The sequence below is a fragment of the Panthera pardus genome, unplaced genomic scaffold, assembly GCF_024362965.1.
Source record: "Panthera pardus isolate Hobbes unplaced genomic scaffold, ASM2436296v1 HiC_scaffold_16, whole genome shotgun sequence".
Classification (NCBI taxonomy): domain Eukaryota; kingdom Metazoa; phylum Chordata; class Mammalia; order Carnivora; family Felidae; genus Panthera; species Panthera pardus.
Window position 1 is genome coordinate 43,348,393 of NW_026526721.1, and position 11,723 is coordinate 43,360,115.

General features: G+C 33.3%; 1 pseudogene; it reads left to right on the forward strand.

Moving 5' to 3' along the window:
* Positions 1–3,081: 3,081 nt before the first annotated feature.
* On the forward strand, positions 3,082–9,261 carry LOC109266210 (eukaryotic initiation factor 4A-I-like; annotated as a pseudogene).
* Positions 9,262–11,723: the final 2,462 nt, after the last annotated feature.

The following is an 11,723-nucleotide window of genomic DNA, read 5'->3' on the forward strand; positions in this document are numbered from 1 at the left end:
CTTCAGTTTTTGGCCCATAAAGCCAGGATCCTCAATAACATAACATTGATCTCTGTGGTTCCAGTTCAGTGTAATTTTCTGCTCTATTTGGACTTGCTATACTCCAGAAAGTATCTCCAGGCATAAAACTGAGGTTATAGAGCCATCTGACAGTTTTTGCTTCTTTTCATGATAACAGCATCACTTTGCCTATCATGCAGTATTTGAAAAGTTATTATAGTTATCTATTAGGAGACGTTAATTGCTAACAGTTTCGCCATTTTAATCACATATGGAAATCCCCATTCTTCTTTTTCTGAGTTATTTTTTAGTTGCAGTATAGCTAACACACAATGTTATGTTTGTGTCAAATGTACAACATAGTGATTTGACAAGTCTGTATATGTTAGGCTCACAAGTGTAGCTACTATCTGTCACCATATGATGCTATCACAATACCATTGGCAATAGTCTCTATGCTATACCATTTATCCCCATGATTTATTCATTCCCTAACTGCAAGCTTATATCTTCCACTCCCCATCATCCATTCTGCCCATCCCTCCCACTTTCCCCTCTGGAAACCATCAGTTTTTCTTTGTATTTATGGGTCTGTTCCTGCTTTTGTTTATTTTATTTTTTAAGATTCCACATATAAGTGAAATTGTATTTATCTTGGTGTGACTTATTTCACTTAGCATAATACCCTCTATGTTCATCCATGTTGTTGCAAATAACAAGATATCATTACTTTTATGGCTAAGTAATATTCCATTATAGATATTTACATTCATATTCAGATTTATAAATATATATGTATATACACACATGCCCCACATCTTCTTTATCCATTAATTTATTTATTGAATGTCCCTAAATTTTTAAAGTGAGTTTTTCAACAAATTGTTTTGATTAACTGGACAGGTTTTCATAGTTTTTGAGCAATATTTTTTAATACATATAAACATCCTTGGAAAACTTCCTTCATAATTAGTGACAATTTTCCACATGAAAAAAGAATAGTGTATTTTTATCAACAGGGGAAAAAAGAATAGTATATTTTTATTGGGTCATCCTAATAATGTAATTAGAATTTATGGTATAAAGTCATTACTTAAAAAGTAAAACTTTTAGAATAATGTCTATGTTATTTGTCATTAATGTAATGTTCTAAAGGTCACAACATTAAGTGCATGTGTGAAAATTAGTGCTGTATACTTGGTTAGTTATGTCTTGAGGTGAAATAATCATAAATAGCTCAACTTTACAAAATAGGATACTGAGTATATCCATTGATGGTAAGAAATAGTGAGTAGTGACCCAATCTGAAAACAGTATACCATATTTCTTTTACTTGCAACATCTTTCACAAAAAAGTTAAAAAATCAACCCAGCAGGGCGCCTCAGTGGCCCAGTCGTGTAAGTGTCTGACTCTTGGTTTCAGCTCAGGTCATGATCTCAAGGTTCCCAGGCTCAAGCCCCCCACTGGGCTCTGCGCTGTTAGCCAATTCCTTAACATTTCTTCCTCTCCTTCACCCTCTCTTCTCTCTTTCTCTATATACACACATCCTATTGGTTCTGTTTGGCTGGATAATCCTGACTAATACAAAGGCTGTATTCATTTTCCTTAACTAAATACATATGTTCATGTCTCACCTCCTTTGCTAGTAGTTCTTATATATTGTTATAATTCCAGTTATTTTATTTGCATATGATTTCTATCACAAATTAGGGTATAAAATTCTCTACAACTGAGACAGTGTATAAAACCACTTTTATATCTGTGTCTACTACGTTTTTCTTTTTTAATTATTGAGATAGTTTACTCATTTTTTTTTAATGTTTATTTATTTTTGAGAGAGAGACAGAGCAGAGAGGGGGAGGGCCAGAGAGAAAGAGAGACACAGAATCCGAAACAGGCTCCAGGCTCTGAGCTGCCAGTACAGAGCCCGACGCAGGGCTTGAACTCACAAACTGTGAGATCATGACCTGAGCTGGAGTTGAACGCTTAAGCAATGAGCCACCCAGGTGCCCCTCTAGTCCATTTTTCAACTACACAGGTAGAATGCCAATATATATTTTAAAAATTAATCCTATTGCTTTATATTATGCTACTGACTCTTGTGAATAAATATGAAGTATTTGATATATTATTAAACCTCAAAAAGTATGTATCTTTGTGTGTGTGTGTGTGTGTGTGTGTGTGTGTGTGTGTGTGTGTGTTGGAAAAGAAAAATGGAATGATATCATTATTAGTTGCTTCTAATGACTCTCAAAGGAACCAAAAACTAAATGAAATATTTGTCCTATATCTGTTCATGAGTGTTCTTAAAAGAAATATTAGTTTTGTTTATCATGATTAGTATCATGTCATAATATTTTAGATTGTTTTCAATTATTTAAAGAGAATAAGGCCATATCTATTTTAAGTATACTGTTGCTTTTGTCCCCAAAGTGAATATAGTTAGATTTACTTTCACTGCCACTTTATTTTTAATGAGAATATTTCAGTGACAACAACAGTAAAATACTCTGATTGTTTTCAAATTAGAGATATAAACTCTGCTCCATAATTTACTTTTGCCCCTCTACTTCATGGAATATTCGTTATTTCTAAGAACTGCAGTTTCCTATAAATGATATAAATAAGGTAAATGATGATCTTCACCTTTCCTTAAATTTCTAAGAGGCAAAGACTAACTGAAAGTTTGTATTCACCTATTTTTTTTTCCATGGGAATTATTTGAGACAGAAGTTTTTCTTTTATTATTGGCTGATAAGCAAACAAATTGAAGCAAATCAAATCAATTTATAAACCTGTAGGAGGATAAAATATAGACATAAATCTACTGAACACACATGTAACTAATACACCCTCTGCACGTATTCTGAATGATTTCAGCTAACGCTACTCGTCTGTCCATAGGCACATGTAATGAATGCCAATGCAGTCATCTGGAGGCTTAGCCATCCTTCTCTTCTTCTTCTTCTTTTTTGTCTCTAGGCTCTCCAACTTTTATGTTTTTCATTCACTCCACTAAGCTTCTCTTGAGCTTTCTAGGTTTGACAAAGTTGTCCTCTGGCATGTTTTTGCCAGCTGTCATGGCTCATGTGCAATTTAAGCCTCTGTTGCACACTATTGTAAATCCAGGTAATGAAAGCCACAAACTTCTCACAAGCATTATAAAGCTGACATCTGTCAAGATAAATATTGTGCAGTCAGCAAAGAGAGGGGATGGCTTAGATGGCTTAAACAGGTAACCTTGATATTTCATTTGAGAAGGCTTTAGATGCACCTTCAAAGTATCGTGGTTTGCATTAAGTTGTTATGTAACATCTGCAGATCACTTTCATGCTCTTAATAAGTAATAGTTTATGTTTTTAAAAACATCTGTGTTTTGGAGAAAATGGATGAATTATTTCCTAAGCCCATTATTTAAAAACATGGTATGATTTTCTGTGTTTTATTGACTTATTTACTATTTTATTGTAATATTAATACCTGTTGTTTAAATAAAGTAAATACATGTGTTAAAGTATACATATGAAGAATATCACAATTACTTTTATTATCACAAACCTTTCAATGTTTGTTTAGCAATACTTTATATTCCTTTAATATTCTTTTATTTTTGCAACGAACACCGTATGAAAATTTGCATCTTAATATATCTCATTAAATCTTATGTTATAAACATTGTCATGTTAATCATGTTTATCTAAATTATAGCATGAAGTTACCCTGTAGCTTTCTGGCTTTTAATGACAGAAGATTTTACAGAGTGCTTTAATTATAACTATTATAACAACTATACAAATAAGTTCTAACATTGACCATTTCTTATAGGTCAGACTATTTCCTATGTGATATATATTCTCTCATTTAATTCTTTCTAAAAAAAATTTTTTTAAAGTTCATTAATTCATTTTGAGAGAGAGAGAGGACACACGCAAGGGGAGAGGAGCAGGGAGTGAGGGAGAGAGTGAGAATCCCAAGCAGGCTCTGTGCTGAAGTCCAATGTGGGGGCTCAAACTCAAGAATTACAAGATCATGACATGAGCCAGTTGGCTACTGATCTGACTGAGCCACCTAGGCCCCCAATCTCATTTAATTCTAACAATAATCTACTACTCATGCTATTATATATTATATAAATATAAGTTAAAGTAATACACAATTATGTAAATATAATACAATAACCATTATATTATTATGTTCTCTCTCTCTTATAGACAATAAAGCCAAAGATTAGAGAAGTAAAACAAAATGGTTGAGACAATACAGCCAGTAAGAACAAGAGCTGGCACTCGAGCACATTCTTGTAAGCATCTTTAGAATTAGTTCTTGTAATATCTTATCATATACAACACTATGTGACAGGAAAATTAAGATTTAGTTTTAGTTACAACTCACAAGTTAGAAGATTATTCTTTTACCCCATCTTATTTCTTTAGTATATTCAGAGAACACCGTAGAAACAGAACAACACAGAACAACACTATGGAAAAAAAAAAATAGAGCTGACTATATAAGGGAAAAGAATCTTCATCCATTCCCTTTGAGCACAGGGGAAAAAAAACAAAAACAAAAACTAAAAACAAATGCTTTGTGTCAAGGTATAAAAAAAAAAGACCCAGAAATGAGAATGCTGTAAGAATTACATTCTCTCTTATCAGACAGTGAAACACCAAACAAGAGTAGACCAGAAAAAATGTTATTGACATAGACATGTTTTTTATCATTATTTTTTAAGGAACGAAATACTGAAAATGGATTTGGAACCCATAAAATCCTTTAGAATTTTTCCATATAAGTATGTATATAATGATTGAGACCCATAGTATACATGTGTGAATCTTTTTATATACGTGTGTGTGTGTGTGTGTGTGTGTGTGTGTATTTCAACAGTAGGTAAACTAATGCCAAGTCTAATTATTCTGTTAATTTTGTATTTTTGAGATTGGAAACAAGAGAAAGATCCTGTCATTAGAGTCTAAATTGTAGTATACTCATCTGTGAAGAGATCTATCATTTTGTGAGAAAGAATAAGGAAGAATGTGATGAAATCAGAGTGAGCAACTGGGGGTGGAGGGGAGGAGAAAAAGCCAATATAGTATGATCTTGCTCTTCTCTGTAAGAAAGAAGGTAAATAAGATTAACATATATATTTTTTTTTTAATTTTTAAAGAGAGCAAGAATGAAATATGAACTACTCAATTTTACATAAAACTTAGAAAAAGGGAATTGACAGGGAGAAGCAAATACATTTATATGATTTTGACTTTGAACCGTATTTCTTTTACACTTCCAAAAATGAAATTCATCCACCTATAGGGAAATACCTTAAAAAGTAGGAAAAATAAATGCAAAATGAGGCACAAACATTAGAAAATAAGTCCAACTCTATATTAAATAGGTAACACATCCATGTCTTATACAACGTTATTTATAATTATAACTCAATAAAATTGGAAAAAAACACCAAAAAAACCCCACAGACATAAGACATAAATAATATTTCAAGTAATCTTAACACAGTTCTTTATATAGATTTATACACACACACACACACATACATGTATAAACAGAAAGAACTATAAATACACTTTTGGTACATTTTCAATCAAAAATGAACAATAGGTTTATTGTTAGTAATGTTGACAATGTAATTGTAAGCTACATTAAAGTACATTCTTGGGGCCCCTGGTTGGCTCAGTCAGTTGAGTGTCTGAATTTGTGGCTCAGGTCATGATCTCACAGTTCACTAGTTTGAGCCCTGCTTCAGGCCCTGCGCTGACAGCTCAGAGCCTGGAGCCTCCTTCAGATTCTGTGTCTCCCTCTCTCTCTGTCCCTCCCCTGATCAATTACTTTCTCTCTCTTTCTCTCTCTCTCAAAAATAAACACTTTTTTAAAAAGTACATTCTTTCAAACTACACCAAATGTATTATAAATGAATTTACAATTATTCCCTAATATATGTTTTAAAAAAATGTAAATATATTGAATTTATTTGGAAACAGTTTTTACAGCATAAAAGCATTAAATAAAATAGTTTTATAGCATAAAAGTACTAAATAAAATAGGTAAAAACCTTTTTGTTAAATTTGAGTTAGAAATACGAATGTAACTTGTAATTTAAAGTATATATATTCTCTAGGTTTTTGCTACTGAAATAATCTAGAAGCAGTGACCTCCTAAGAGTAATGTGTATACGTAACAACCAGACTTTGATTCTAAAAACTATTCTCCAATATAATGAAGAGGTGAGACTTGAAGAAATAGCTATTTCCAAGTCTGAGAACAGGGAAAATAGAGAAAATGAAAAATGCACACAAGAAAGTGATCAAATATTAATGTGTTCATATCAAAAGGGTACAGAAATGGGTTGGCAATTTGTGTGGAAAATTATATGCATATATGTGTGTGTGTGTGTGTGTGTGTGTGTGTATAAATGTTTTTTTTTCAATGCTATACATCTCAAAATCTTGATTAGTTTTTCCAGTATGAAAAATATGATATCCACTTTAAGTTTGGTATATACACTTAGTGGATCTTTCCATTCTGTTTATTTTTAAACTTTCTGCATCATTTTGTTTTAAAATCCTATTGTGCAAAAATATATGGCATTAGAGAGGAGACAGTAAGATTTAAGAAGGAAGATAGTATCTTTTAAGCAGTAGGCTTAAACCATTCATATGCATATGCAGTTTGAATATATTCCATATTTGGTTTTATGTGGTCTTACTTGTCATTATTCACGTATTTTATACACTCCATTTTCCACTTTTTGGTGATTTTAGTTTGCTTCATTTTGTTTACGTATTTAAAACTACGTATTTTACTCTCAAATTTTCTGATTACTTTTATGTACATATTTGACAGGTAACATTAAATTTAAATTTTCTAATAAAAGTTGAAGTTTAATAAGATCAGTTTTACTCTCTGCAAGGACATTAATACCTATTTAATTTTATCTTCTTTTTTTCTTATCCTCTTTCCCCATAAATAAACACACATACACACACACACACACACACACACACACACACACACACATCATAGGACAAACCTTATTATTTTCATCTAGGTTGTAGTTTAATTTGTTAACCAAAACACATTTTAAAACACTGATTATTTAGATATATTGCAGACATATTTTTGGTAGCAAATTCTTGAATAGTATTGTTCAAATGCCAGTAAGCTAATTAAATAATTTATATAAATATAGCATATCAAGAATGGAATATTTTGTTGTCATTAATATTGATGTGATTTGTCCATATCAGCATATATTTAAAATGCTCAAAATTTATTGTAAAGTGAAAAAATTAATTTATATGAAGACAGTTATTTTAGATACCATTTTATTCAACTTCTATCAATAGTTATGTCTAGAGAGATACCCAAATAAATAGGTAGATATATACATACATAAACAACTTGTCATTTCTGAAAATAGGCACCATTATTTTATAAACACATTTGCCTTTATTGAGAGGAACTGGTACAATGTGTTACATATACATTTGTAATACTAAAATTTTGCCATGTTTATGTATTATGTAAAAAAAAAAAAAAAAAAGCCCTATTCAGAATGTCTACTACAACATGACAGTTTTTAAAATGTTCTTACAAGCCAATGATTACATGTTACATGGGCATCTGGGAAAAGTTTGTAAAAAAAATTAATTCATTGATGAAGAAAAACACATGTCCCTACAATAAGGAGAGTTGAATCTTCACATTCAGTGACATAAGATTTACCTACAATCTTGTCATCTACAATATTAGCAAAGCGCTTTAAAATAAACAATTGATGGAGAATGTGAGAAAAATGTTACTGAGGTGAAAATTGGTATTTAATGGCAGTACATATATCAACCTTCAGCTGGTATGAGACAGTGTAATTAACTATTGGGATAGCATTCCAAGTAAGAGTATGTTTAACAATACTCTGCCCTCTAAGGAACATTTCTTCTGTTTTTATTTTCCTTAAATTCAATAAAAAGAGAATTAAGAATGATGTTGATTTGAGTTTCTAAGGTTCACGCCTGCGAGTCAGGATTCTCAATCCAGAGACAATGGCCCTAATGTGACAGAACCCCAAAGGCCTCATTGAGAGTAACTGGAATGAGACAGTTGATAGCTTTGATGACGTGAACCTCTCTGATTCCCTTTCCCGTGTCATCTATGCCTATGGCTTTGAGAAGCCTTCTGCCATCCATCAGTGAGCCCTTCTTTCTTGTATCAATGGTTAATGTGATCACTGAAGCCCAATCTGAGACTGGGAAAATAGTCACTTTTGCCATATCAATTTTGTGACAGATTGAATTGGAACTAAAGGCTACACAGGCCTTGGTCCTGGCACCCAGCAGAGAGTTGGATCAGCAGATACAGAGATAGTCATGGAATTAGGAAATCATGTGGGTGCCTCCTGCCATGCCTGCATTGAGGGGACCAATGTGTGTGCTGAGGTGCAAAAGTTGCAGATGGAAGTTCCCCATATCATCATACCCCAGGTCATGTGTTTGATATGCTTAACTGGATATACCTGTATCCCAAATACATCAAGATGTTTGTACGGGAGGAAGCTGATAAAATGTTAAGCCATGGATTTGAGGACCAGATCTATGACATATTCCAAAAGCTCAACAGCAACACCTAGGTGGTTTTGCTGTCGGCTACAATGCCTTCCAATGTGCTTGAGGTGACCAAGAAGTTCATGAGGGAACCCATTTGGATTCTGGTCAAGAAAGAGGAGTTGATCCTGGAAGATATCCACCAGTTTTACGTCAAGATGGAACAAGAGGAATGGAATCAGATGCACTGTGTGACTTGTATGAAACCCTGACCATCATACAGGCAGTCATATCCATGAACACCTGAAGGAAGGTTGATTGGCTCACTGAGAAGACTCACACTTGAGACTTTACCATGTCCTCCATGCATGGAGATATGGACCAAAAGGAATGAGATGTTATCATGAGAGAGTTCAGCTCTGGCTCTAGCAGAGTATTTATTACCACTGACCTGCTGGCCAGAGGCATTGATGTGCAGCAGGTTTCTTTAGTCCTCAATTACGACCTTCCTACCAAAAGGGAAAACTGTACCTACAGAATCAATTGTGATGGACCATTTGGATGTAAGGGTGTGGCTATTAACATGGTGACAGAAGAAGACAAGAGAATTTCTCAAGACAATGAGAACTCTACAACACCTCCGTTGATGTATACCCCTCAATGTCGCTGAAACCATCATCTGAGGTGCTTCCTGCTACCTAGCTTTACCTGGAGTTCAGTCCTTGGGCAGGATAAGGGGGGAGGGGGCACTGAAGAGGAGCAGGAGAGGGGAGGGAAGGGAGCCAAGGGATGGACATCTTGTCATTTTTTTTTTTAATAAATGTCACTTTTTGAGGCCAAAAATAAATAGACTTCTGTTGATTTTATTTTATTATATAGGCTATAGTTTTCAATATAAAAAGCAAATTTATACTTTTTTTTTATAAATTGAAAGAGAACAGCATGTTTGGCATCATAAAACAGAGCTATGGTTGAAGTGTATCTATTGTAGACATTACAAGTAATCTCAGAATAACCTTGTGGTTTTTTTTTTCCATTTTCATGGGTGTGTGTTTGCAAAATCTAGTTTAAAAAGAAACCCATAGCAGTTTTCATTTACCCAGAATGAGGGATGAAGATTACAATTTACAGTCACTTTCTATTTTTTTATTGACGTATAGCTGACATACAGTATCCTATTCGTTTATATCAATAGTACATCATAGTAATTCAATATTTTTATACATGATGAAATGATCTCCATAAATCTAGTTATCATCTGTCACCACACAAAGTTACTACACTATCATCAACTATATGATATATCCCCATGATTTATTTATTTTAAAACTGGAAGTCTGTACCTCTTAATCCTCTTTACCTATTTTGCCCATCCTCTAAACTTTGGTAACCAACAGTTTCCTGTATCTAGGAGTCTGTTTCTGTTTGGTTTTATTTTTAGATTCCATATATAAATGAAATCAGATGGTATTTGCTCTTTCTCTGACTTATTTCACTTCACATAATGCTCTCTAGGTCTATCCATGTTGTCTCAAGAGGCACAATCTCATCTGTTTTTATGGCTGACTAATATTCTGCAACACACACGCCACATCTTCCTTATCCATTGGTCTATTGATGGACATTTAGGTTGCTTCCATATCATAACTGTTGTAAATAAGGTTTCCATTGAACATAGGGATACAAATACCTTTATGAACTGGTGTTTTCATTTCCTTTGTATAAATGTCCATAAGCAGAATTGTGGGTGGTTTTAATTTTCTGAGGAACTTTCATACTTTTTTTCACAGTAGCTGAACAAATTTGCATTGCTACAAAGATATTATGAGAGTTTTCTCCACATACTTGCCAGCACTTGTTCCTTTTTGTCTTTTTGATAATCCGGGAGGAGAGAGGTGGTATCTCATTGCATTTTTGATTTGCATTCCCCTAATTATTAGTGTTTTTGGGCATCTTTTCATGTGTTTGTTGGCCATCTTGCATGTCTTCTTTGATAAAGTATTCAATTCCTCTCTCCATTTTTTAATCACGTTGTTTGTTTTTATATTAAGTTGTGTTCTATATGTATTTTGGATGGTAACCCTTTATTGGATGTATGATTTGCAAATATCTTCTCCCATTCAGTAGGTGCCTTTTCATTATGTTGATAGTTTCCTTCTCTGTGCCAAAGCTTTTTAGTTTGATGTAATCCCATTTTTTTTTTATTTTAACTTTTGTTGCCCTTGCCTGAGTAGGTCCAAAAAGCATTGTTCACACAAATGTCAAAAAATTTACAACCTGTGTTTTTTTTCTACGAGTTTTATGGTTTCAGGTCTTACATTCAAGTCTTTAATCCATTTTGAATTTATTTTTTAATATGTTAAAAGATAGTGGTCCAGTTTCATTCTTTTGCACATAGCTATCTAGTTTTCCCAGTAGCATTTATACGAGACTGTCTTTACCCCATTAAATATTCTTGCCTTCTTTCTTACAGATTAATTGGCTACTTATGTGTGGAGTTATTTCTGGGCTTTATATTCTATTCCATTGGTCTATGTGACTGTTTTGTGCCAGTCCCACACTGCTCTGATTACTATAGCTTTGTAGTATAGTTTGAAATCAGATAGCATGATACATATACCTTTGTTCCCTCCCCCCGCCCCCCAAAAAAATTATTGCTATTTGGGATCTTTTCTGGTTCCAAACACATTTTAAGATTCTTCTTCTTAGTTCTGTGACAAATACCATTAGTACTTTGATGGGCATTTCATTGAATCCATAGAATGCTTTCAGTAGTATAGACATTTTAATGATATTATTTCTTCCACTGCATGAGCATGGTGCACCTTTCCATTTATTTGTGTAATTAGTAACTCTCATCAAAATCATCTAGTTTTCAGCATACATGCATACGTCATCTTACTGCATTTTTCTTTATTGTGTATTATGAATATTGCATTTAGTACAACTAAAGATTTGTGGCAACCCTGAGTTAAACACATCTCTTGGTGCCATTTTTCCAACAGCATTTGTGTAATTTGTGTCTCTGTGTCACATTTTGGTAAGTCTCACAATATTTCATTTTTAAAATTTTTTTTTTAATGTTTTACTTCTACTTTTGAGAGAGAGAGAGAGAGAGACAGAGTGAGAGCAGAAGGAGGGAGGGAGACACAGAATCTGAAGCA